The sequence below is a fragment of the Panthera onca genome, chromosome D1, assembly GCF_046562875.1.
Source record: "Panthera onca isolate mPanOnc1 chromosome D1, mPanOnc1 haplotype 2, whole genome shotgun sequence".
Taxonomy (NCBI): domain Eukaryota; kingdom Metazoa; phylum Chordata; class Mammalia; order Carnivora; family Felidae; genus Panthera; species Panthera onca.
Window position 1 is genome coordinate 16,905,201 of NC_138348.1, and position 20,863 is coordinate 16,926,063.

The following is a 20,863-nucleotide window of genomic DNA, read 5'->3' on the forward strand; positions in this document are numbered from 1 at the left end:
TCCCCTTGCCTGGGATATCAGCAGCATAGGACTGCCCCAAGGTAGTGGACTTCTAACTTAGGCCCATGTTTTCTGCACTTCTGGTGTGCCTCATAGTGTGAACCCTTTCCATGTCTTAGATATGTATATTTTTAAGTTTATGTGTTTATTTCGAGAGAGACAGAGTGTGAGTAGGGGAGGGGCGCAAAGAGAGAGAGAGAGAGAGAGAGAGAGAGGGAGGGAGAAACCTAGGCAGGCTCTGCATGGCGAGGGCAGTGCACAGAATCTGACTCAGGGCTTGAACCCACGAAACCATGAAATCATGACCTGAGCGGAAGTCAAGAGTCAGACGCTTAACCAACTGGGCCACCCTGGTGCCCCAATATGTTTTGAGGGCTTGCTCTGTGCTAGCCACAGTGCTAGGTGCTGGGAAAACAGCTGTCAGGTGTCATGCTTATAATCTAGTGGGGAAGGAGCTATGTCACCAGTTGAATGAAGATGCTCATTTAAATAGCTTTTCCACCCTCCTGCCCCCCAAAACCCAGTCATCAAATCATAGTGCCTTGAGGGACAATTGTAGAGAGAGCCCTGGACTGGTTTGGATCACAGATGTCTGGCCCTTAGTAGGTTTGTGACCAAGACTTGCCACTTTGTTCCTCTGAGCCTCCGTTCCACATCTCTGAAACGTGGATAACATCACACATTTTTCACATGGTAGGCATACATCTTTTGGTTGATGGGTGTCTCTCAAGGATGCTTGACAGTGTTGTTCCATTTTTTTCTCTCTTATTGTAACATAAAATAATAGCATGTCCTATGGATGGTCTTAGATTTGATCACATACGACACATATGACACATGGTTGTTGTAAGAAGGACGTGGCATAAAAGAAAGAGGAAAGTCCTGTGTAAATTTCAGTTAAATAGTGCAGAAAGCACGGGTTGGGATTCTCATCCAGAGTCGGCCACCACTGCCTTGCTGAGTCACTGTGAGTGGGTTTTACCTGGACTGTGTGGTCCCTCAGATTTCCTTCTCTGGTCTTCCTTCTCAACAAAATGAGAGACTTATTTAATTTATTAATTCAGCCAACATCTCCTGAGCACATTTTCTAGGCCAGGCACAGTGCCCCTGGGCCACGGGAGTGCCTGGCTCAGCAGCATGCCGACAGGGAGCAAGATTTTCCTTGGGAGCAGTGCTATGACAAAAGTAGAGACAAGAAGGGTGAGCTGGTCTCATGGGGTTTTTCCAGCTTTAAATTCTGTTCTTCTGGAAGTAGGAGGGCCGGATAGGGCAGGTGCGTTTGGAGAGGCCATATGGTATAGGGGCTAATACACAGGCTTTGGGGTCGGACAGTCTTGGGCCAGCACTTTCTAGCTGTGTGACCTTGGGGCAATGAGTTAGCCAGGCTCAGCCTTAGGAACCTTACCGTAAAATGAGAGTGAGAATAGTCTTCATCTCATAGGATTGTCATGAGTATTGAATGAAATACGTAAGTCACTTAGCTCAGCACGGAGTAATAATAAACAACTAATGAATGGTAGCCTTCCTTTCTTCCTCCCTCCCTCCCTCATTCTTCCTTTTCTGCCTCACCCTCCTTCTCTTCTCCTTCCCCAGTTTACTTTCTGTACTTGAGAAGCAAAAATCTATTTGTGCAGGAATCCTTTGTCCAAAATTTCCTACTTTCTGTCTGGAGGTTGGCACAGAAAAAAACGACTCTGGTGGATAAATTGGCCTTTCCTGCTGCTGGTCTTTGCAGTGGCTCCTGTCCTTGCTGACAGTTTCTAACATCTGTCTGTCTTGACTGCCCACTGGCCGAGGGGACTCAGCCAGGGCATTTTCCTCAGCGAGGCAGGAGAGACACAGAACTCAAGGCCTAGGTACTTTTTCAGGGCCTAGGAAAAAGTTTGAAATCCAAAAAAAGTTATTGGCTCCAAAATGTGAAAAGGAAACTGTAAAATCAAGAAATGTTTAATTAAAAACCTATTAAATGTAACACCATGTTAACATTATTAATTGTTGAAATTTACTGTTTCTTTGTGTTTGAAAACAATTTGCAGGTTGGATTTTTCTCACTTTGCAAGAGTTCCCAAATATGTACAATAGTTACTGAGAAATTATAGCCAATTATAAATTAAGTGAGTTGTTCACCAGTTGTAATTAAATGAGTATGTTTAGCCAGTTTCAATAGCAAAAGTTATAAAAGGCCCCTTCAAAAATTTTGTAGTTAAAATTGTTCTTATGGAATATGTTAAAGTGTTTTAAACAATGTAAGGCCTCTCTAGGGCCTAGGAAAGTCTTTAAAATGCTTATGCTGTACTTGGGAGGCCATTAACCCTCTTTTTAGTTGTTTCCCTCCTAGGATAGCTGATTTCTCTAGCCCTTTGCCAGACATCTAGTATTTAGAATTTGTAATAATTTTTGAAAATATTCATAGTAATAATAAAAAATTTCAGGACATTAAACTGTAGATCAGTTTGATCTCAAGTAGTTTAAAAAATTCATACGTACATTAACAAAAAACACTAGAAAGAAATATACTAGAATGTTAATAGACTCTCTTGGTAGAACAACATGCGTAATTATCTTTTCTTTTTTATAGTTTTCAGACTTTCCAAATTTTCTACAATGAAAATGCATTACAATCAGAAAAACAATTTTGGTAGTTAAAAAATTTTTTTCTTACTACAAAAGTAATTTATGCTCATTATAGAAAAATCACAAAATACATATAAGCATAAGGAAGGAAAAGAAACATGCAAATTCCACCCACCCAGAGACAACCACTGGGTCCTTCCAGACCTTTTTTATGCATACATAAACATTTATATTTTTGTCACAAAATGGGATCATTCTGTACATAGTACTGTTTTGAAACCTGCTTCTTTCCCTCACAATGTATATTGAGAACATTTTTTTTAATGTCAACAGTACATTTCTGTAAGATGATTTTAATGGCAGCAAACCACATTTTGAGGATTAACCATAATTTACATAACCTCTAATTATTAGACATGTATATTGCTTCCAAATTTTCTCTATTACAAAGAATACTGTAAAGAAAATATTTTAAGGCATCTAAGAAGTCTTTATTTTCATAAGGAAATCATGGAACACTACCCCACAGACATTTATTTTTGAATGATGCCAGGCTAAGGATCCAAAGGAGTTTGAGCAGTGATTCATGTTCTGGAGGAGTCCCCAGTTCAGGGGGAGACAGTGGCGGGAGTCATGAACTCTGCCTGAGAAGACCAGGGAGGATGACTTCTCTGGAAGGATGGCATTGAGCCTGGGACTTGAGGATTGGGTAGGAGTTCACCAGGCACCCACCAGGGTGGGGTGAACAGGGAGACCTTTACAGGCACGGACAACAGTTCAGGAGAAAATGGGAAGGTAGCCTTTAATTTAGAGCCCGCGTGATGTACTGGGTACTTTTACATACGTTTTCTCATGGAATCCTCACATCAACTTTGCAAAGGAACCATTATCATTCTTATTTCCCAGCCAAAGAAAGTGAGGGTACGTGTTTGTTTCCAGAGGGAGAGCCAGGATTTAGACGTGGGCTCACTTTAAAGTCCAAGCTCTTTCTTTCTTCCTTTCTTCTCTTTTTCCTGATGGTAGCCGAGGCAGTTCTGTGCTCCCAGGGAAGGTAGGAAAAGGCCTACTTCGTTTTCTTTTCATGTGACTTTTCTTGGTAGCAAACATCCCAGCTATTTTAAGGCCTGCGCTAACCCTGCCACATAGAAGGACTTAAGTCCCAGTGCTCTTCGGTCTCTAATCCTTACAGAGTTTGAAAGAGAGGTGGGAGCATCCATCCGCCATCTTGGGTGCTGTCCTTTGCCACCCCTTGAGTGAGCCTATCTCTTCACTGTACCTCATTTGTCTTGGCGGGGAGACACAAAGTTAAGTTCAGAGGGGCATGTTTTAGGAATGGTGAGACATTAAGTGGGGAATGAGCATGGGGAAGGGGGTGGGGAGAAGTAGAAGCTGAGGGCCAGGGAGGTGAGCCAGACAGCTGGACCATGCTAAGGCCTATGTCCCTGACGTTCCATGCTAAGGGACTGACATGGTCAAATGGCTCCTTAGAAGAAGAATCAGACTGCTCTGGAAAGGATAGTTTGTCCTAGAGAGATACAGGTGTTGGAGAAAACATGATATGGACCCAAAATAATAATAGCTAACATTTTTTGACTGCCAGGCACTGTTCTATGCATTTAAAATATTCTTAATCCTTATGGGGTAAGTGCTACTATTTATCCTTGTTTTCCAGGTGAGAAAATTGAAGCACAGAGAAGTTAAGGAACTTGTCCAAAGGCACTGAGTAAGTGGAAAAGCTGAGATTTAGACTAAGGCAGCCTATTCTTAACCTTCCATCTTGCATAGTTGTTGCGGAGCTGAATGAAGCAACCTGTTAGCTCCGCTTACAGGGGGCCTGTAAGTCTCATCATCAGCTCAGAGTTGAACTTGTGAAACATGGTGCACTGTCAATAAATGGGATTTGTTAATATTTATTATGATATTATAGTTATGTGTAATATATTTCATGTATACTATTAGAATTACAATATTAATTGCATTAATGGTTCACTGTGGAAGAGATGAATATGAACTAAAATGGCAGCACAGGAGTGGAGAGGAAGAAATGTTTCTGAAGTAGAATTGGTGATACGGTGTGGGGTGAGGAGTGGAAGGGGAGGATTTTGGGTAGGTGACTGGGTTTCCAGGTTGGACAGCAGGAAGAGTTTGGGGTCAGTAATGAGGGCTGGCCTGGGGGGGTTGTGGAAGAGAGTTATGCTTGGGCCATATTCATTTGAGGGGGTCCATGGGCCTTAACCTTGGCCCTGAAGAGCTCCTCTTGTGAGAATCTTATAAAGTTTATTCTTCGGATTTAGATAGCAAAACTAACAGGTTTACAAACTTCTCACATGCTAATTAAAAAACTAATTAAAACCCATCAGTTCTAAAAGGCATATGGTTTATTTAAGGTTGATCCAAGCTCGATGTTTGGTTAAACAGTGTTTTAATAAATCATAAAACGAACTGGCTCTAATGATACGAGTATGGTTTTCCAATTTACTGGATATGCTTCACATGTGTTTTTTTTCCCATTTGAAAGACATTAAATGATACTTTTGAATGTTCTTCTCTATCTTTAAACCTGATAGATAGATAGATAGACCAGATCGAAGATTTTATTTTTTGTGTGCTGTTTATAAAACAAACAAACACACTTAAGAAAGACATTAAATGAGATAGTGTAGATAAAAATTCCTACTATCTCACGATCATTTTAAAATTAGTTTCCTTGGGGTGCCAGGGTGGCCTGGTTGGTTAAGCTTCTGACTTTGCCTCAGGTCATGATCTCATGGATTGTGGGTTCGGGTCAGGCTCTGTGCTGACAGCTCAGAGCCTGGAGCCTGCTTCAGAATCTGTGTCTCCCTCTTTCTGTGCCCCATCCCTGCTCACTCTCTGCTTCTCTCTGTCTCTCAAAAATAAATAAACGTTGAAAAAAACTTAAAAAAATATTAAAATTAGTCTTCTTTTCCTTGAACCCCTCAGCAACTCCGTGGGGTAGGTGTGGTCTTTACCCCCATTTCACAGAAGAGGTAACAGGCATAATCAAGAGAAGTGAAGGGACACATACAAGATGGCTTTGCAAAGAAGTTGAAAAGTCAGAACCCATACCTAGGTCTCCTCCACTGTTGTGTATAATAAATTATCCCCAAATGTAGCAGCTTAGAACAGTAAATATGTATTATCGCCCAAAGCTGGTAAAGGTCGGAGTCTGTGAATGGCTTAGCTCGGGGGGTCTGGCTCAGGGTTTCTCAGGAGGTTGCTCTCAGGCCCCTGCCAGGGACTGCAGTCTCCAGGGCAGGAGGTGCCATCTCCAAGCTCACTCAAGGGGCTTTTGGCCAGAGGCTTTGGCTCCTTGGCAAGTGGGCCTTTCTGTGGGGTTGCTCAGGACACAGTTTTATCCAGAGTCAGTGACCTGGGAAAGAAAAAGAAAGGTCAAGGGAGGGGGAGGGGCGAGGGTGGGGAGGGGTAACAACTAAGTTGGAAGTCATAACCTTATCTCCGTAGTAACATCCCATCAGTTCTGCCACGTTCTACTCCTTAAGAGTGAGTCACCAGGCCAGCCTACACTCCAGGGCAGGGGAGTGCACAAGAGTGTGGGCGCCAGGAGGCAGGGAACCCCAGGGGCCACGTTGGAGGCTGCCTACCACAGGCACCTTTCCCACTCCATGATATCATATCTTGTCATCTTCGCAGCTACTCCCAAAAGGAGTACTTTATGAACTTCCTGAAGTTGCAATGTGGCCAGTTTGGGGGGATTTATATTTTCTGTAGACAGACAATAGCATTGAACTACTTAGCAAACCAGGAAGTGGAAAGTGGTTATAAAGGAATCCAATTACTTTCATTGCCAAGGCAGTGTAAAATGCAACATGTAAAAATGGACTTAATTGGTGAAAAATTAATTAGACGATTAAACTTATTTCTGCTTAAATACATTTAGGTGTTAATTGGTAATTTGACTTGAGGTTTATTTTAAGGTGGATTTGTTATCCTGACTCTGTCCTTTAAGAAATGATCTCAGTTTAATATGCCAGGAGCACTCCCGGTCTTGCTAAGAAACAATGTCTAGTTCATTGTCATGGTTCTTCTCCAGATGGGACCGATCAGGGTCAGATTGGCCCAGAGAGCAAAAAGGCATTTGCTTTGGAAGCCCCATCAAGAGGAAAATCTTTCTGTTGCCTGAGGGGCTTTTCTGGGAAGGCTGAATGGTAGTGGGAATGGCGTAGGATTACAAGTGGAAAATAGAGGGACTCCTTAGATTTCTCTACTCTGTGACTTTGGGTGAGTTACTTATGCTGTCTGGGTTTCGTTTTCTACATCTGTAAAATGAGGTGGTGAGAGTACATAATGTCTGAGGTCACTTCACCCATAAAATTCTATGATTGTCAAGTACAGTGCTCTCACTACAGGAGGGAAACTCTGCAAGGGTTTTCTTTTTCTTAAAAAAAAAGAAGAAGAAGAAGAATTCTTAGCCTTATCAGTTTGCAAGAATTTGTTTCACAGGGTATCTTATGCTCTGGTTAAACACACTGGGTTGAATACACGTTTACTTGCAAGTTCTCTTAAAATCCCATTTAAATGGACAAGGAGAATGGGCAAAGAGACATCAGTGGACAAGAAAAAGGACGGTAGGAGCAGGTACTCAAACCCTGCAGGGAAAAATGCCCACAAGAAGTCAAAAAGCTTGCCTAACAGAATCCCAGAAAGGCCCAGGCATTTCAGGGAGTCACAGAAGGAGGAGTGAGGGTGAAACTTAATGATGAATTAAATTCGGTAGGAATGGGTGAATGAGCGGTGACATCCCCTTCGCTCCACCTCCTACCCCCACCTCTTCCCTCTCTCACCACCTCCAGGCAGGAGACTGGAAGATTCTTCTCTGGAAAAACTAAGCAATCCCAGAGGAAGGAGCTGCCCCGTGAAAAAGCTAGTGTGCCACCAGAGCACCTAACAGTGAACTCCACCAGTTGACAAGCCCCAAGTCACACACAGAGCCCTCCATCAGCCTGTAGTGCCTCCCTCTCAGTGTAGATCCTCAGCCGAAGATCACCAGGCATGTGAACAAAGCTTCCTGACAAGGAAGATGTCAGGAACTTTCTTCAGGTAAATGAGGCAATGCTCATTCAGATTTCTGCTCAAATGTCACTTCATCAGAGAGACTTCCCCTGGACAGAAACTTCCACTACTCTCTACCCCTCACTCTGCCTAATATCAGAGAGAACAGAAAAATGGAAGGGAGAACATTATTAAAATAAGTAATAGGAACATTTTCCCCAGAACTGAAGGTTATGAATTTCTAGTTTGACAGGGTCCACTGGGTGCCAAGCACGATGACAGAAAAAGACCCCACTGAGGCATATCGCTGTGAAATTTTAGAACCCTAGAGATGAAGAAAAAAAATCCTAAAAACTTCCCAAGACACAAGGTAGGTTTCTTGTTTTGTTTTTGTTTTTGTTTTTGTTTTTACAAAGAATCAGCAATCAGAATGGCCTCATAATGCTCAATGAAAACATCAGAAGCTGGAAGAAAATAGAGCAAGCTATCAAAATCCTGAGGGAAGATGATCCCAACCTGTAATTCTGTATTCAGTTCAATTATCAATGAAAAGTTGAAGGGAGGTAAAGACATTTTTAGATAACGCAGCATTATTTTTCTCGGAATAAACCAAGCTAGAAGGTGACATGGGATTCAGAGGGTCTAAATCAGGAGAGTGGCGAAGGAAGCTTCTAGGATTCGAGGTGCTGGTCAATGGAAACAACCAGTACAGTGGAAGGAAAAAGCAGTTAGGGAGGTCTGTGAGAAAAAACGGAATGAGTAGAGATGATCTGAATTGCTTGGTTTGAGGAAATGTCAAAGTGCTGTTAGAAGGCCTGAGAAAAATAATTGCTTGGTATCCAGAATACTAAGCAAGTGAAAAAAAAAAAAAAAAAAGAGGTAATTATTAACTTCGGGGTAAACAAAAAGTTGTCCAAGAAGAGAAGCATATCTTGGTACACTAGCTCAAGTGAGGAAAAATGATATAATCATAATAAGGTCAACATTAAGTGTTAACGTAAGCAAGAATTATAACCACCTTGAGCATAAGAGGGGAACAGGTACTGCTTTAGAAAAGCAAACTCCTCCTTCATCAGGCTGGCCAATAGTTGATGGGGAACTCGACAGATGGAGACATAGCATCTAAGTTTGTCCTTTAGAGTTATGAAGGTAAACACCAGAAAAAATATGCAAATGAGTGATCATGGTGGCCTCTGGGGTGAAGAGGAGCTGATTTTCATTAAAGGTGTATTTAGCAAAATTTAACTCCTTAAACTAAGAGCAATCGTTACTTTGAGAAAGATAAAAGTGAAGTTTTGAAGCTTTGCAACTCTTGTATGCACCCCTCCTTCATCAGCCCGTGTGAACAGAATAAAATCTCCACTCGAGGTTAAGACCTGGCTCAGGCTTACCCTTCTCCCTGAGTTTGATGTGAGGAGGTCTGGAGAGGTAGTCTTGCTCACAGACCTCACCCCTGCTGGTGATGGATGTCTACCATGTGGCAATGGTGGGGAAGAGAGAGCAGTGGACTGGGGTTAAACGATTTGGGTTCAAATTTAGTTTCTGCCGCATGTTAGCCACTTGGTGTTAGAAAAAAACTCATCTCAAATATTCCCTGTGCACCCACAAGACAGCTGTTAGACACTGGGGGTACACATCCCTGTCTTTGGGGAGATTAAGGAAGGGGATAAGTTAGCTTCCTCATGGATAGGGGCTGCTGGCTGGCTCAATCAGTAGAGCACATGACTCGCTCTCTCTCTCTTTTTAAAATTTCAATCCAAGTTAGTTAACATAACTAGTGTAATAGTGATTTCAGGAATGGAATTTATTGATTCATCACTTATATATAACACCCAGTGCTCATTCCAACAAGTGTCTTCCTTAATGCCCATCACTCCCTCTTAGCCCATCCCCCCACCCAACACCCCAACAGCAACCCTCAGTTTATTCTTTATGTTTAAGAGTCTCTTATGGTTTGTCTCTCTCTCTGTTTTTTATATTATCTTTGCTTCCCTTCCCTATGTTCATCTGTTTTGCATCTTAAATTCCACATATGAGTGAAATCATATATTTGTCTTTCTCTGATTGACTTATTTCACTTAGCATAATACACTCTAGTTCCATCCACATTGTTGCAAATGGCAAGATTTCATTCTTTTTGATTGCTGAGTAATATTCCACTGTGTATATATACCTCATCTTTTTTATCCATTCATCACTTGAGGGGCATATGGGCTCTTTCCATACTTGGACTATTGTCGATGGTGCTGCTATAAACATTGGGGTGCATGTGCCCCTTTGAATCAGCACTCCTGTATCCTTTGAGTAAGTACCTAGTAGTGCAATTTCTGGGTCATAGGGTAGTTCTATTTTTAATTTTTTGAGGAAACTCCATACTGTTTTCCAGAGTGGCTGCACCAGCTTGCATTCCCACCAGCAGTGCAAAAAGGGTTCCCCTTTCTCTGCATCCTTGCCAACATCTGTTGTTGCCAGAGTTGTTAATTTTAGCATCCTGACAGGTGTGAGGTGGTATCTCATTGTGGTTTTGATTTGTATTTCCCTGATGATGAGTGATGTTGAGCATTTTTTCATGTGTCTGTTAGCCATCTGGATGTCTTCTTTGGAGAAGTGTCTGTTCATGCCTTTTGCCCATTTCTTTACTGGATTATTTGTTTTTTGGGTGTTGAGTTTGATATGTTCTTTATAGATTTTGGATACTAACCCATTATCTGATATGTCATTTGCAAATAGCTTCTCCCATTCCATCAGTTGCCTTTTAGTTTTGTTGATTGTTTCCTTTGCTGTGCAGAAGCTTTTTATCTTGGTGAGGTCCCAATAGTTCAGTTTTGCTTTTGTTCGCTTGCCTCTGGAGACATGTCAAGTAAGAAGTTGCTGCAGCTGAGGTCAAAGAGGTTGTTGCCTGTTTTCTCCTCTAGGATTTTGAATTTTTCCTGTCTTATATTTAGGTCTTTCATACATTTTGAGTTTATTTTTGTGTATGGTGTAAGAAAGTGATCCAGGTTCATTCTTCTGCATGTCGCTGTCCAGTTTTCCCAGCACCATTTGAAGAGACTGTTTTTTCCATTGGGTATTCTTTCTTGCTTTGTCAAAGATTAGCTGGCCATACGTTTGTGGGTCCATTCTGTATTCTCTATTCTGTTCCATTAATCTATGAGAGCACATGACTCTCATAGTTATGTGGGTCATGAGTTCAAGCCCCATGCTGGGCATGGAGCCTCCTTAAAGAAAAAAAGACATATGGGGCGCCTGGGTGGCTCAGTCGGTTAAGCATCCAACTTCAGCTCAGGTCATGATCTCAGGGTCCGTGAGTTTGAGCCCCGTGTCAGACTCTGTGCTGTCAGTTCAGAGCCTGCAGTCTGCTTCGGATTCTGTGTCTCCCTCTCTCTCTGCCCCTCCCCTGCTCGTACTCTCTCTCTATCGAAAAATAAATAAATGTTAAAAAAAAGAAAAAAAGTAACAATTTCGTCATAGATAAAATAGGAACTCATTTTTTCACTTATTCAACAACTACTTACTGAACATCTTTGTGCAGGAGCCTGGCTCTGAGCTGGGATAAAACACCAGGAGAACCTGGCTGCTGGGGAAGGAGTAGCAGTGACTATGGCTGGGGCTCTGGGTTACCAGACTTGCAGAGCACACGAAGACTGCAGGATAAAGAGGGACCAGAAACACAGCATCTCAGGGCCAAGGCCCAGACTCAAAGCCCTTTTACTGGAAGGTGGGGTTACATTAGTGGTAGCTAGCTCTACCCTACATTGTACCATTATATTTTCCTTCTTAGGACTATCTCCAGAGGGCTAGGATTTCAGGGTTTTATAGATGAGAGCCTTAAAAAATGTCTAGGGGGTACCTGGCTGGCTCAGTTGGTTAAGTACCTGACTCTAGATTTTAGCTCAGGTCATGACCTCACAGTTTGTGAGTTTGAGCCCCACATTTGGCTCTGTGCTGACTGTGCAGAGCCTGCATGGGATTCTCTCTCTCTTTCCCTCTCTCTGCCCCTCCCTGCTCTCAATTAAATAAATAAATAAATAAATAAATAAATAAATAATCTAGGCCACTAATTCCTACACTTTTCCAATTCATAAGTCAGTAACATCACCAAACTGATTTGGTGGGCCAACAGAGAGTTACCAACTTCTTACTTGCTAAATGAAGACATGGGAAAGAAACATCCAGGAGAAAAACCCAGCTACCATCTACCATCATTTCACAAAAGAAATGACAGCTTACTATAAAAGGTAGGAAAGACATAATCTTAGAATAAAGGACAGACTTTTACACTTCATGAAGTTAACTTCCTTCATGAAAACATACAATGTTGGCTTTATTTTTCTCATTTCACCGCAGACCTGCACTGAACCAAGGCCAGCTTCAGGCACCCTTTTACTCACCAATCCCTTCGTGTTATGGGTAAAGAGATCACGGGTCAAGCCTGGATCAGATGTCCGGGATTAAGAGCCAGGACTCAGAGCCCTGTCTCCCACCCTCTTTCTCAGCTTCCATTTGTACTACAAATCCACTCTGGTGGGCAGGAAAGAGTGGAATCACTGACCAGCTCCTGCCCTGATGAAAGGAGAGAGAAAAATTTAAGGAGAATGACTTCCCAGTGAGTCTACTGTCCTCTCTCACACCTTCCTGACACCTCCACCCCCCAACTGCCCACTCTCCAGGCCCCCTCTTCGGCCTTCCTCTGTGACTCGTGACTCTTGTAGGATTGGACGCATCTGACACTGTTGACGATTCTCTCTCCTTGAACCTCTCCCTCTCCTGGCATTTTGCACCAGTGTCTGTGGGTTCCCCTTCTGCTTCCTAAGTAACCCTTCCTCCTTCACTCATTCCTCTTTCTGTCTTAGAAATGTAGGTATTCCCTGGCATTCCCTCATTGATCTCATTCATTACCATTTACATGCGGACAGTTCCCAAACTTTTACTAACCCCAGTGCTGTCCTTTCTTCCGAGCTTCAGACTCATGTTGTTAATGGATATGTTGATATCCACCTGTAACTCTGGAAGTCACCCAAAATAACATGTTGCAGTCAGAAAGCTTCCTTTTCCTTCTAAATCTGCTCCTCCTTCCCTTTTTCCCTGCCTCAGCTACAGCTATCGCCCTCCACTCTACCTCCAAAGGTAGAGATTTTGGAGTCAAACTTGACACCTCTTCCTTCCTTCCTGCCACTTTTGGATCTGGCACGCATCCAACCTATCCTTTCTTAGAAATGTCTTGGGGCGCCTGGGTGGCTCAAGTGGGCATCCGACTTCGGCTCAGGTCACGATTTCACGGTCCATGAGTTCGAGCCCCACGTTGGGCTCTGTGCTGACAGCTCAGAGCCTGGAGCCTGCTTCGGATTCTGTGTCTCCCTGTCTCTCTGACCCTCCGCCGCTCATGCTCTCTCTCTCAAAAATAAATGTTTAAAAAAAATGAAAAAGAACTGTCCTTCTAATCTTAAATGTCTTTAAGCCCATCCTCACTGCCTGACAGTGTCGTTTTATTTCCTTTGCTAGTGCGACTAGTGCAGCATTTCCCTAATTGGCTGCCACACCAGCACTCACCCACTTCTTTCGTGCCCAACTGCTCTATTATCTAAAATTCAAACCTGAGCATGCCACTGTCTTTCTTATGAAACCTCTATTAGAATGAAAAAATTTTTTAAAAAGGAGAATTTTAAAAAGTATGATCCTCAATGCTGATGAGGATGCTGTGAAACCGTCAATCTCATTTATTGCTAATAGAAATGCAATTTGTTGAATCATTTTAGAATGCAATTTAAGGATACATCATAAAAGCTTAAACATATTCAGTCTTTGACTAGTAATTCTACTTTTGAGAAGCTGAGGAAATAACCCCATCTATGAAAAAGCTTCATGAACAAAGATATTTATTACATCATTATTTATATGGAGAGAAACTGGAAAGAGCCTAACTATATTACAATAAAAGTAATCTATGATACTGGATGGCCTATTATACAGCTATTAAAAATGACATTTACTCATAGAAAAAAGACAAAATAAAATACACTAAAATGTCTGTAATGATTATTTCTAACTGGTGGGATTATGGATGACTTTAATTTTCTTTTTTTTTATAATTTTCTATATTTTCCGAAGTTTCTACCATAAATAACTATTATAATTAGGTAAGAAAATTTAGTTTTAAATACTGCTTAGAATAAGTTTATGATAACTGAAAAAAAGAGCAGCATATCAAATTGTACATAAAACATGATCTCACTACAACCACAAATGAGAGTATAAGGAAATACAGCAAACCATTCATACTGATTGCCCCGTGGTGATAGCACTGTAGGAATTTTTTTGTTGATTTCACCTTCCTGCTTTTCCAACTACAGTGGAAGAAGAGTAGACACACACACACACACACACACACACACACACACACACACATCCCCCATTGCCTGCAGGATTTAACCCACATACCTTACTATGGCCTAATTGACACAGGGACCCTGGATGACATTTAAAAAAAATTGAGCTATAATTCGCATACCATAAAATTCACCTTTTAATTTGTACACCGCAGTGGTTTTTAGTATATTCACTAAGTTGTACGACCTAATTCCAGAACATTTTTATCAACCCCAAAAGAAAGCCTGTACCAATTAGCAGTCATTCCCTATTCCCCCCTTTTCCCATCATTAATCTACTTTGGGTTTCTTTTTTTTTTTTTTTTTTATTTATTTTTGGGACAAAGAGAGACAGAGCATGAACGGGGGAGGGGCAGAGAGAGAGGGAGACACAGAATCGGAAACAGGCTCCAGGCTCCGAGCCATCAGCCCAGAGCCTGACGCGGGGCTCAAACTCACGGACCGCGAGATCGTGACCTGGCTGAAGTCGGACGCTTAACCGACTGCGCCACCCAGGCGCCCCTACTTTGGGTTTCTATTAATTTGTCTATTCTGGACATTTCATACAAATAGAAGCATAGAGGATGTGGTCTTTTGCATCTGGTTCTTTCATTTAGCATAATGCTTCGGAGTTCATCTGTGTTGTAGCCCATGTCAATACTTCATTCCTCTTAATTGCCAAATAACATTTCATTGTATGGACATACCACATTTTGTTTATTCATTTATCAATTGATGGGCATTTTAGTTGTTCTCACATTTTGGCTATTGTAATTCTTGCTGCTGTGAACATTCATGTACAGGTATTTGTGTGATTATGTTTTCAGTTCTCTTGGGTATATGTATAGGAGTGGAATTGATGGGTCATGTGGTAAGTCTATGTTTAACTTTTTGAGGGACTGTTTTCAAAGCAGCTACCGTATTTTACATTCCTACCAACACTGTATGAGGGTTTCAATTTCTCCACATCCCCACCGACACTTGATAATGTCTGTCTTTGTTATTGTAGCCATTTTAGTGGGCATAAAGTGGCATCTCATTGTGGTTTTGATTTGTATTTCCGTAATGAGTAGTGATATGAAATTTTTCATGTACTTATTTGGTCATTTCTTTGGGGAAATATCTATTTAAGTCTTTTGCCCATTTTATTTTTTATTTTTTTTAAATTTTTTCCCAACGTTTTTTATTTATTTTTGGGACAAAGAGAGACAGAGCATGAACGGGGGAGGGGCAGAGAGAGAGGGAGACACAGAATCGGAAACAGGCTCCAGGCTCCGAGCCATCAGCCCAGAGCCTGACGCGGGGCTCGAACTCACGGACCGCGAGATCGTGACCTGGCTGAAGTCGGACGCTTAACCGACTGCGCCACCCAGGCGCCCCTTGCCCATTTTAAAATGTAAGGTTGTTTGTCTTTTCACTGTTGAGTTGTAACTGATCTTTGTATATTCCAGTCTCTTATCAGATATTAATTTGCAAATATTTTCTCCCATTCTGTGGGTTGTCTTTTTAGTTTGATGGTCTCCTTTAAAACACAAAAGTTTAAAAGTTTTTTTTAATGTTTATTTATTTTTGAGAGAGAGAGAGAGCGTGAGTGGGGGGACCGAGAGAGAGGGAGACGTAGAATCTGAAGCAGGCTCCAGGCCCGTCAGCATAGAGCCCGAAGCAGGGCTCAAACTCACAAACTGCGACATCATGACCTAAGCCGAAGTCGGATGCTTACCCGGCTGAGCCACCCAGGTGCCCCAAAACACAAAAGTTTAAATTTGAAATTCAATTTATCTATCTTTTCTTTTCTGCTTTTGGTGTCACAGCTAATAAACAAACCATTGCCTGATCCAAGATGATGAAGATGTGCACCTAGGTTTTCTTCTTTTTTTTTTTTAAGTTTATTTATTTATTTTGAGGTGGGGGGGGGTGGAGAGAGAGCAAGGGATGGGCAGAGAGAAAGAGAATCCCAAGCAGGCTCCATGCTGTCAGCTCGGAGCCCAACACGGGGCTCAATGCCCCTAAACACAAGATCATGACCTGAGCCAAAACCAAGAGTCAGACACTTAACTGACTGAGACACTTAACTGACTGAGACACCCAGGTGCCCTGCACCTGGGTTTTCTTCTAAGAGTTTTCGTTTTAATGCTTGCATTCAGGTCTTTGATCCATGTTGAATTTCCTTTCGTATGTGGTGTGAGGTGGGAGTCTAACTTCATTCATTTCCATGTGGATGTCCGGTTGTCCCTGCACCATTTGTTAAAAAGACTATTCTTTCTCGGGAGATCGAGCCCTGCAGAGCCTGCTTGGGATTCTCTCTCTCCCTCTCTCTCGGCCCCTCCCTTGCTCTTGCGTGCACATGCTTATGCGTGCTCTCGCTCACTCTCTCAAAAACAAATAAGTACATTTTTAAAAATTAAAAACAATGCTATTCTTTCTCCACTGAATTAGTTAGCATGCTGGTTGCAACGAGCTGACCTTAAATATCAGGGCCAGATGACATTTTAGCTTATCTGCTAGTCTTCATCAGACTTCTGTTTGCTAAGCTTTTCTCATCCTTGATACCTGTGGACAGGCTGGTCCTTCACCTAACATCCACTTGTGTTGGTAGCTGACCATCTTCATTCTCCAGATATTATCTGTACCCACAGCCTTCCCTTCTCCCCCCAAGGCAGTCAGCTTCTGTGTCCCTGGAGCATTTTGCTCATATCTCTCTCTATCATTGCTCTATTCACCTTGTATTAACGTGATTTATTCATGAATTCACCTGGATATACTTTGAGATTTCTGAGAGCTGCACCCATGTCTTAATTCTCTTTGAAGCATGCAGCACGGCACCTGGCACTTAACAGGTATTTCACGAATGTCAGTTGAGTGACCATTGACTGAAATTTCTGAAAATAAGCACTATGCTGAGGACTTTAATGGGAAGATAAAGGAGCAAATTATTGGATCAATGCCTCTCACCCTCTCCCCTTCAATTCCAGAGACTAGTATTTGTTCATTCATTCATTTGTTCAACAAGTTTTTATTAAGTACCTGTTCTGTGCTAGGCATTGAACTAGGAGCTCAATGTGATAATGTGGTGAACGCAAGCAGACGTGGTCCCTACCCTTAGTGGTGTGTACAGGGTAGTGCGTAAATCAACATTAATAAAATAATCATATAAACACAAAAAATGCAAGCACCTGTCATCAGACCATCTCTTGTGCTCTCTACCTACCTCCTGCTCATGTGTTCATTGGTAATTTGACCACCGGGCTCACTGACTTTCTCTGTACCTCCACTCGTGCCATTGTGGTGACCCTAAGACCCATGTAGATGACATCTGTTATCCTGCCTCTTGTTTCTTGATGTTTCAATACCATCATCGTCTCCTCCTCCGCACCTCAGCCATAGTCACACACAGACCTTGCCACAAGTACAGAACCTCTAAACTTTCCATTCCAACCATCCCATTCAGATCATCACCATGGATCTTCCCAGCTCAGTGATCCTAGGACTACCGTTCCAACGATTCTCCCACCTATTGAGGTCTTCAATCCCCTGACCCTCTACCATATTTTCCTGTCCTTCACCACATAGGTCCTCCTTTCCTCCTCACCCAACCTAGACTCTATGGCCTAGTATTGTGATTGTTCCATAACGCCCATGCTCCCTGTGTCCACCTACCCAAACCCCAACCCTGGTTAAACCCTGTGGAGCACCTCTTTTGTACTTGCTCCTGGTCACAGGAACATGGCTGGAGAAAACAGTAGCAACTGCACAGACAGGTCTTGTTTTACATTTAAGTCCTCAAATAAGTGGACTGCCTCAGCACTGCCCAGCGATCCTACTACCGTCCCCAGTCAGTCTGCCACCCTCCAAGGTGTACCTTCTCCTCTTTTCTCCAGCCTCAGTGCCCTTCTCCTGCCTAGTTCTCAGCTGATGATCTCATCTTCCTATTCACTGAGAAAACAGAGGCCATCAGAATGCTCATTATCCACCACTAAACTGACCAGCCTCCAGCATCAATATGTATGTGCTGTGCCCTCTCCTGTCGCAGATTACAAATTGTCCCCGTGCATGTGGAGCGCCAAGCTCTCCACCTGGACCCTGGACCCCATTCCTCCTCATTTATTGGAGGACTGGTTGCAGTGATCTCTCTCTTGTGAATCACCAATGTCATCCTTCCTACTGGAACATTCCTTTTAGCACACAACTATATGGCAATGCTTCCCATCTTAAAACAGAGTAAAAACCCAAACAGAAACACCCTCCAGAATGCTCATGTGTTTCCCTGCTCCTTGTTGTAGCAAAATTCCTCAAAAGACTTGTCTAAATATCCTCCAGCCTCATGTCGTACCTTCCCAATTTGCTCTCTCAATTGTAGCCACATTGGCTTTCTGCTGTTCTTTGGACTTACTAAGTTCATTCCCGCCCCAGGACTTTTGTCTTTGCTGTTCCTTTTGTCTGAACTCGTCTTTCCATTCACCTCTTCATGGTTTGTTCCCTCATTTCACTGAAGCCTCATTTTAAGTGTCATCTGTTCAGAAAGTGTCATCTTCTCCACTGCCCTTATCTGAAGTGCTTACCTCTGCTCCTGCCACCACATTAATCCTTACCCAGCCTTCTCTTCCTCACAGCACTTACCACGGCCTGATGTTCTAGTAGGTGTGTATGTGTTTGTTTGCTTATTGCCTCTTCTTCTGTTAGAGTGGAAGCTCCCTTGGGACTTCTTTGTTCACCATTATATTCCTCACCTCCAGAATGCTGTCTGGCACATAGTAGACACTCAATAACTATGAATTAATAAATAGATGGATGGCTGAACATGATTCTGTGAGGATGTAGAAGGGAAGGATTTACCCAGTCAGGAAAGGTAGAGAAAGCTTCCTTGAGGATGTATGATATTGGGACAAAAAGAGAGGGCTAACCAAGTGAGCTAGGGAGGGACAAATATTCCAGACATCAGGAGTGTGCAAAGGTCCTGGGGCTGGAAGGAGTGCAGCAAATTCAAGCTGAGAGAAGGCCTGCATGGGGCACAGGGAATGAGAGGGAGCCGGTATGAGGTGGGCAAGAGCCAGGCCCTGCCATTCTTCCTACAAAAATGCCATGAAGGGCCGGAGGCCTGGGGTATGCTCTGGCTTCTGTCCTAACAGCAGTGGGAGGCCTTGGATGAAAGGCACAATGTGATTAGATTTGCATTTGAAAAGCTCCCCCTGATGCACTTATTATTGCTAATAATGATGATATGATGATGATGATAAATGCTTGCATCTGGATAGTGAAAGGTCTTTTCAAAGTATTTTCACACTCTCCACCCGAGCCTCAGCCTCTTGAATCCACCAGCAAAGCTGCTGAACCTGAGGATGTAGTGTTCTACTGTTACAGGGATCAGGTTTTCTGAATCCCAAATCAGGGCCCATGGTCTGAGAAAGGACATTCTACCCCCACCCCTCCTTATTTTTTTTTTTAAGTATATAAAAGCTATACATTCCAATCACATTTAATTACACACTTAACAAACTGTCTCCATTAAAAAAATGCCCAGATATTGAGACCGTTCCAGAAAGTTAGGGGGAAGTTATTACTGTAAGCAGCCTCGCATCGTCAACAAGACATAGTCACACTTTTAAAGTGATATGTGTCCTAACATGGTTGGGCTATAAGTTCAATATATTAGGACAATGATTTAAAAGTCAGCCAAAGTTCTTCTCCCTCCTCCCCTCAGTAAAAAGGGAGTCGCTCCTGTGAGTTTGGAGGTCCTGTTCTGATTTTGGGGGGGGTGGGCAGGAGAGTGGAGAGAATGCTGAGGCCTTGACCTTTTGGGAGCTGGGGGCTCAGGGGGTCATGAGCACAATGTCCCTTCAGGGAGATAACCCAGCTAACATATGCTGCTGTTGCTGTTGTGTATTTTGAGTGATGGTGAACCTGCTGAGTTTATGAATGGGAAACAAACTCCAGGGAAGGCAGGAGAGGATGGTGGGTAGGAACAGAGGCAGATGAGGGTAGACAAAGATTCTCTGATTCTAGAAATAAGTGTGCCTGTATACACACAAATACACGGGAAGATGCTAAAATCAAGTCTTCCCCTGAGTCTGTTTGGGAGATGGGCAGAGGGACTCAGTGTGATCTTACAAATGGAATGATGGGCCTTAAGATGTCTTTCTAGAAGTCTCCTGGAGGAAACCAAGAGGAAAGGGTGACTTTCTGGGCGATGACTGTGGAGAATGGTCACAAAAGAGAGGCGCAGTGAGCCCTAGGGACCAGGGAATTTATGGCAATCAGCCATCAGAACTAGAACGTGAATGAGTCACGTTCTTTCCTTCTGCTATTAGTAACTGGCATCACTTGGCTGGGAAATAAAAGGCCGAGATGTGATTTTATAACTGCTTTCAAGTAGGGAGAAGGTTTTCCTTTGGAAGATGGTCATGAGCTGTTTTCAGCCCTTAGGAGGGGGAAACCAGCTTATTCCCATGCTGGGTGTAGATTTCAAGAGCTTTTCAGTTTAAGAACTGCCAGACGCTGGGGCTGGCTCTGGGTGAAGACTCAGGAAGTCCCCAGAGGGTCCTGAGGTCTCAGCATGAGGCTTTAGAGTTGGGGGTTCCATGGGGGTGTGCTGTCTTGTTCCCTAAAGCCTCCTTCTCCAGGTGTGGGGCAGTGGTATGTGGGCTCCATCAGCACCTGCCCACAGCTCTCCACACTCTGGAACGATCCTCAGATGGTGAACCTGACCACATCCTGGGAAGGCCAGTCTCCTCACGTCTTGGGGAAGATGGTTGGGTTCACCATCTGAATCATGAATGCAAGAGGCCCATGTCCTTTCCAATGCCATCTGACGTGAGAAGTATGACAGAAGGGAAGTCGAAGTGGAAAGAGACAGTCGTCGTAACCAATTGTTGTTAACATATTTTACAAAAACACAT

General features: G+C 42.9%; 1 long non-coding RNA gene across 3 annotated transcripts in view; it reads left to right on the forward strand.

The window, feature by feature from the left end:
• LOC132661704 (uncharacterized) overlaps positions 1-20,863 on the forward strand; it is a 71,737-nt gene that overhangs the window by 17,169 nt on the left and 33,705 nt on the right. For all 3 annotated transcript variants that reach the window (XR_013550206.2, XR_013550205.2, XR_013550207.2), the window contains exons 2-4: positions 4,247-4,297; positions 7,407-7,653; positions 7,851-7,975. This is a non-coding gene — a long non-coding RNA (uncharacterized LOC132661704). The remainder of the gene's footprint in view (positions 1-4,246; positions 4,298-7,406; positions 7,654-7,850; positions 7,976-20,863) is intronic.